Raw genomic sequence first — 7,529 nt, 5'->3', positions numbered from 1 at the left:
GCTGGACCCTCAGCGTCCGATCGTTTTCAGTAAGCTCCCGAGCATGACTGGACGTGTCCGGTCGAACGTGATCGGACACAGCCAGCGTCCGGTCACACTCTAGCTTCTGCATCACCGTACGTCAGCCTGACCGGACGCAGCCTTCCAGCGTCCGGTGCATTCAGATCCAGCGTCCGGTCAGTTGACCGATGCCAGCATCTTCGCGACCAACTCATTTTCACTTCTAACTTCTTCACCCTTGCACCAATGTGCTAACCACCAAGAATTTGCATCTAGCGCAATAGAAAATAGGCATTCCATTTTCCCGAAAGCGCCGAATCCCGCCTCACAAGCTCGGCAGGAGGGAGAGAGGGACCCAAACCCATCTCACCCCTGCAAACACCACCTCCTTTGTAAATGTGCCAACACCACCAAGTGTACACCACCATGTGTATGTGTGTTAGCATTTTCACAATCATTTCCCAAAGGATGTTAACCACTCAACTTGCCACGCCACTCGATCCTAGCGACAATGCAAAGTTAGATCACTCGAGTGGCACTAGATGACCGATATGCAAACAAGTTTGCCCCTCTTGATAGTACGGCCATCTATCCTAAACCCGGTCATAAACTTCTCTATACACCTATGACCGATGAAATGAAATGCCCTAGGTTATACCTTTGCCTTGCGCATTCCATTCCATCTCCTCCAATGTTGATGCAACACATGCACCAACACGATCAACAATGATATGATCCACTTCATATCATCATATGATCATATTGGTTCATCAATCTTGACTCTACTTGCTCTTCGCCGTTGCCATCGTCCATCGGCACCAAGTCTTGCTCAAGCTTCACCGCCACGCAGTCCATCACTCCAAAGCCTTTGACTTGCCCTTCACACTTGCAACCGGTCCATCAAGCCAAGTCTTGTCTTGATCTTCTCCACCTTGATCACATGACTCAATGTCATGTCTCATGTGCATTTAAGCTCCTTCATCATCACATGTGTGAGCTTTGCAACATCTCCAAGCCATTTTCACCTTCATGGCATATGTTGCTCACACACATGTACATGTGGACTAATTACCTATGTATCTCACATAAACACAATTAGTCCACCTAAGTTGTCACTCAATTACCAAAACCAAACAAGGACCTTTCACCGACTTAGGTGCACTGGCACTAAGACATCTCTCTAATTCATAGCGGTGCGGTTGTCACCGTGGGAATCAAAGAAATGTGATGGTCATACAAGGTACAAGCATATAGGGGTTTGAGCACGAAGAGGCAAGTAAAAAGCAAAAGAGTGGTGTAGCTCCATGGTCATGGTGAGACGGATCCCACGATCGTTGTGTCCGAATGAGGTATGATCCCTCAGCCGGCTCGAAGGCTCGGCACACAGGCAACAACACCGTGATAAGAACCAAACATGACCGAGAGACACAACAACTCGACACGACTGTGGAGTAGCACATTCCATAGCTAAGGGGAATGGGTAGACCTGCACAAGGGCACGGCGTAGACAGATATAAATAGATCAAGATCACATATTGTAAGTGTACGAACGAGTATAAGAATGAGCAGGAAGGGGCTTTCGTCGGTGTTGGGAATGGCGTTTGACTAGGATTCAACTTCACGACAAAGATGTGGATGGCCAGGGGTGGTTGTAACTTGTCCCGGAGGGTGGTGGCTTCTTCTGGCCAGCTGAGGCCAGCTACGGCCTGCTGTGGCTAGCTGTGGCTTGCTACGGCTGGCTGTGGCTGGCTGCGGCTGGCTACAAGTGGCTATGGTTGGCCAAAGGCTGGCTTTGGCTGGCCGGGCATGGCAGCGACTGGCTAAGATGTGCCTACTGCTGTCAAACACAGCAAGGGTTAGTGAAGAAAGCGTCTGGCAAGACGGTGGGGCCTTCCTACTTGTCTAAAGGAGAGGCATGTCTCGGTCTCGTATTGTGCAGCGTAAATTGGGCAGGTGAGAACATGTCCATGGCGTAGAGCTTGATTTTAGAAAAATGTGGGAACTAGTTTCACATTTTTCTGAGGTCGTATGAATTTGTTATGACTTTCCGAAGAGTAAATCCATTTTTGAAAATAATAAAGGCTGATTATTTCAGGGCTGACACGTGTCACACTGTGACTGGTTCACGCGGCATGAAGGGACTAGGAGTGGTGTACTATCTGGTGAAGTGGTCGGAGAGGTCGCGGAGGTGGTCGGAGTGGTCGCCGAGGTGGTCGGAGTGGTCGCGGAGGTGGTCGGAGTGGTCGTCGAGGTGGTCGGAGTGATCGCGGAGGTGGTCGGAGTGGTCGCCGAGGTGGTCGGAGTGGTCGCCGAGGTCCCTGACGCTGGCGTGGTCTCATTTTCGGCATGATGTTAGCATAGCATTATTAGAGCTAAACTACGGATGGCAGGTGCGACCGGGGCTCTTGGGTCACTATCATGTGGGTCTGGTCAATGGTCAATGCTGACCGGTCAATGGTCATCCGGTTTGGGTCTCGACTGGGCTTTGGCAGGCCAGAATAGGGCTGGATTTGGGCTGGGCCGACCCAGACATGTGTCGCGCGGGGAGGCCATCCACGTGGCTCATCTGGGATCCATACGGGCTCGGTTCTAGGCTGTGGGCGTGAGCGTGGCTCATGGTAGACCAAGATGCGCTGGTCCATGGACCTAAGATAGGGTCCATGGTGGACCAAGTCCACTTCTTCGTTTCTCTTTCCCAGCTCATGGTAGAATGGGATCGCAATGCCATGTCAGGTTCCTCCTTTCCCCTCCTCTGTTTCCCCGTGGTAGGGCTCTCGCTGGCGGTGAGCTGACGCCCCTAGGCGACTTGGTGGCTCGGAGGCATGGACATAGGGCGCTAAGGGTTCGTGGGGTAGTGGCGAGTACTCCGGTGGCTAGAAGACGGCGGCTGGGGCTCTAGGTGGCCGGCGACAGCGACGTGGTGGATCACGACGGCAGCCGTGGTGCGTCGCAGGGCAAGGCGAGGGCTTCCTCCCCATCCGGTGAGTCGGCAGGGTACGCTGGGTCATGGTGAAGCTCAACGATGCATCCTCACGACACGAGGTGGCCGGAGATGGCCAAAACGGCTACGGCAGGGCATGGTGGCGGCTGTGTTCCTAGGCGCCATCGGCCCAGCAAGGCAGGGCCTTGGTCGTGTATGTAGGTGCATGTGTGCGCATGTCCAGGGGGCTCACGGTCGTAGAGGTGGGCTGCCAGCGCCGGTGCATCTCGGAGCAGAGCATGACGTCGTGGACGGCATCGGCATCGCGGCCATGGTGCACATGGTGATGGTGAGCAGAGGGCGATGTGTGGGCTTACCATCGGTGTCGAAGGCGAAGGGATGGTGGTGCAGTGGCGAGGTGTCATAGTGACGATTCAAGGCCGTGCTATGCCGAGCCGCTACGTCGACGTAGTTGTAAGGGCGACGGCATAGGCTTCGGCTCCGATGGGCTGCGACGGTGGGCTCCGGCCTTGCTGGTAGTCGCCGAAGGGTGTGCAGTAGGGTCACGGGTACACCAGGGTGGCAAGGTCATGGTAAGGTGCTAGCTTGGCATTAGGGATGGCTGATGGCACCTTTGTGGTGAGGCCAGCGTGCGACGTCGCGGACGGCATCGGTAGGGTCGGAGGCCGAGAAGGCAGTAGCTTGGATGTGGATGAGGACGTCGGCTTTGCGGACGATCAACGCTATTCCTAGCCATGGCGAGCATCTCGAGGTTGCGTCCATGGTGGTCGATGAGTAGCTACTCCGGCGTGGACATGCTGCTCGGCTCCACCACGGCGATCGGTTCCGGCAGCTAGCTGACATGAGCGGTGACGGAGTGGATCGGCACGGCAACGACGCCAGGGTCACAGTCGTGCAGCAGAGGAGGGGCATGGCATTAGAGGCTAAGCGAGGCTGAGAGGTGCGAGATGGGCTATGGTGGCACGGTGGAGGGAGTTGGTGAGGGCGAGGCCTTGGCCAAGGGTTTTATAACCCAAAGGCTAGGGCTTCGCGGTGGGGCGCCGACGTCCGTGCCGCTGATTTGACGGTCGGCGCGACGTGGCACGCATCCAAGGCCGCGAGTAGGTGAGCGACATGTGAAACTTCAAAAAGGGGGCATCTAGGCTCGGTGCGGTCGCTTTCGTAGTTCGCGGCGCAAGGCACGGTTCAGCGGGGCCCACAACTAGGGTCTCGCAGGGGCATCCAAAGTAGATGTCGTGGCTCCTGACGGAAAGTAGAGGAGCGGGGGAGTGGTTGGAGGAAGCGGATGACCAGCAGGGTCATGCTGTCAGTGGCCGTGGGAGGAAGGTGAAGCCGTCTCAGATCAAGCATGTGGCTGGGCCTTCTTGCTGGGCTAGGCTGTGCTACTGCATTCGCGTGCTGGGCTGGCCGGCTGGCTGGGCCGTGCGGTTAGTGGGCGCAAGCAGCAGGCCAGTAGTGGTGGTTGGCGGGCTATGCTGCTGCTATTGCTGCCTGCGTGGGCCAGAAGCAGGGGGCCAAGTTAGGCTGGTTCGATTACTCGGGCCAGATGCCCCTTTTCTTTTTCCTTTGTCTTCTTTTCCTTTTCTATTTCTTATTTCTATCTTACTCTTTGCCATGGGTTGACAACTCGTGCATTGATTTGATAAAGATAGTTGGTTGACTATAGAAATTAGGTCAACGAGTTCATGAGAGATTCCAGAAGGAGTCAAAAGGATTCGCTACGGACTCGTGCTCTCCAACACAAAACGAGGCTCAAACACAGGACAACTCGAAAGACTCCGGCAATCACCTACAAACCATCTACATGTATGCAACGTCTTGTTAGCGAGTTGGACTCGTGTTTGACCTAGCAATTACATGTTTCACTCAATTGCAAGAAATTTTTTGAAAGCTCGTATTTTTGGTTTCTAGAAAAATCTGGGTTGTTACAGTCTGGGCTTGTGCCATGGTCAACACCACCGCCGCACCATGAGGAACGCCATGGAGGGTGATCTCTTGAACATGGACTGGGATGTCTTTGAGATGAGCATCGATAGAGGAACCCCGGGCATTGACAGCATCTACGGCCACATTCGCTGCCAGTTGGAGAGATTCCAACTGTGCTGTCAGGGCTAACAATCACAAAAAACAAAAAGACTATCAGGATGAAGATAATGGAAGTTAGAGTAAAAAGTCTTCATGGAATTCATCTTACCCGCCACCGTGGTGTCGGATTCGGCCAGCCACATCCGGACAGTGCTGGCCTCCTCCTTGGCTGCAAGAAGAGCGGCCTGGGAAACCCTAAGGTGGATCTCGAGCTAGCCATTCTCTCGAGTCACCTTGGAGTAGCGGTTTTGAGCCGCCCTCCACTCCCGAAGGAAGCGCTGGGCGTCGTCACCGTTGTACAAGTCGGAGGAGTCCAACCACGAAGCCGAAGCAGAAGATACAATGTTAGAGGGCTCATCGGCCCTAGGAAGAGGACAAAGGCTGTCGTTCACGACAAACCTAGAAACAAAGTAGAAGAGTTCATCGCCGTGAACAGAAGATTTGCATATCGTCGCCATGAACAAAAGCCATTAATCTCACCTCATACGTCGGAGGCGCTGACTCACTGGCATGTTCTCCTCTAGGATTTCCTCCGCCACTCGCTTGCCGCGGTTATCCTCGCTGGCCATGGATTCGATTGGATCTACAAGAAGGGAAGGGAACCGCTACAGGGTTTTGGAAGGCGAAGAAGTGCAAAGGAATAGTTGCTAGTGGAGATGCGTTTGAGGCTGAAACCACCGGCTTGTATTTGAAGACCTTAAGCGAAGAGGTGGACGCCTCGAGACGTGTAAAAGGCAGCCGCAATTAATGGAAGGTGAGATGCCATTTCATTAATACTAATGGGAGTACAACATCGAGCAACTAAAGGCAGAAAATCGAAGGGTTCTCTTAATGAAAGCTGTGTTTTTAGACTCAAATAGATTAAGATCAAAAGTCTAGGATCGATTGTTTTAAATTGGCTCTTTAGCCAAAACAAGAGATACAACGAGATAGCAGAAAAGTATGTCAGTTTTATGCAAGATACATGTGTTAACCTATGGATTACAAGTTCAAAACATCCTAGAAAATTTTCAATATTTCTAGCCGGACGATATCAGCTTCTGCAATCTTTTGCTCGTATTCTTTGGCTGTTCCAGGAGTGTTCTCAAGACTACTATGAATGGCTCTGCTTCTTTTCACTTTGGCCAAAAGTTCATGTTTCTTCTGTTTGACAGCACTGGGTATTTGGGCTAGAGTAAACTTGCAACAATCAATAGCAGCCTTCATGTTTTCCAGTTCCTTCTCAAGTTCAGCACGTCTGATTTCCAGCTGGGAAAGCTCTGGATTGGTCCTGGGGGAAGAATTTTTCAGATCAACAATCAGCCGCATCAACTCTTTAGCCTCTTGCCTGTTAGGGTTATCCTAGGCCATCAAAGCTTCATGATTGGACAAGTTTCTCTAAATCGTTTTCACCTTCAGAGCTTGATCTTCAAAGGAAGACAAATACGACAAGACTTAGGAGAGGGCTGGAGATGGATCACCCTTTATAGCCAAGAAGACTCTCTACATAGAGTTAGTGTCTCAGACCAAATTGGCTACATTCTTCTCAAGTATTGGCAATATGTGTCTTAGTCGATTTCTAGTCTCTTCTGACAGGGCTTTGCTAGAAGAAGTAGCTGACGATTTGATCTCATCCTCATCGAGATATTCCTCAAAATTGAGAGAGTAGCTCTGGGCTAGAAGACTGAGTGCCTGTGTACAAAGGAAAATATGATTAGGAGGTTTGAATCGGTTTATAAAAAAACAGATGGCAAAGAAGGTATAGTAACTTCTCCATAATAGCCTCTATTGGAAGAGGGGGAACAACTGATGATGCATCGACGATATCTGGTTTAATCGGCTCTGAGCTTCCAATATTGGTGTCTGTAATAACAAGGAAAGAATTTTAATTCATGTTTGTTGCAAAGGAACAAATGGAGCAAGTGACTCCCTCATCGTCAGTTATTTATTGGGCTAGGGAATCAGCAGCTTGAGTATGGATGGCAACAAGACCATCTTCAGCACTGGTAGGATCGCTAAGCAGACTGTCAAGTGTTTCCTCGAAAAGTATCTGGCGCAAGTAAAAGTTTGGAGGAGGGTAAAAGACTAAGTAAATCAAAGAGTTAAAGAAAATGCTTTGACAAGCGTCAAGGAAAAATTCACATTTTCTGCCATTGTGGAAGCATCAGTTACTTCCACCAAAATTGGCTCTTGTTGAGGATCGGCCGACAAAGGTTTGGTTGGTGATGAATCAAGTGCTTGAGATAGTAGTCCCACACCCAAAGCAGATTGGGATGCAATGCTCGATAACTGTGAGAAAATAGGATCAGAAAGTTGAACATCAGTTTGAGGAAGGTAAGAATTGTTCACCTGAGTAGCTGATGGCCTTGTTCTACGTAGTCTTTTCTAGTAGTAGCCTTCTGAGTTACCCCTAGAACCGCCTTGCGTTTTGGGATTCCCGTGTCATGATCGTGGGAGTGGCAGGGGTTCTCATCAACTTCTTCAAAGAAGGTGTGGTTGATCCCATCCTTGAAACTGGGCATGA

This window comes from Miscanthus floridulus, chromosome 6 (genome assembly GCF_019320115.1).
Source record: "Miscanthus floridulus cultivar M001 chromosome 6, ASM1932011v1, whole genome shotgun sequence".
NCBI classification, from domain to species: Eukaryota; Viridiplantae; Streptophyta; class Magnoliopsida; order Poales; family Poaceae; genus Miscanthus; species Miscanthus floridulus.
Note: the sequence above shows the minus strand (reverse complement) of the source record.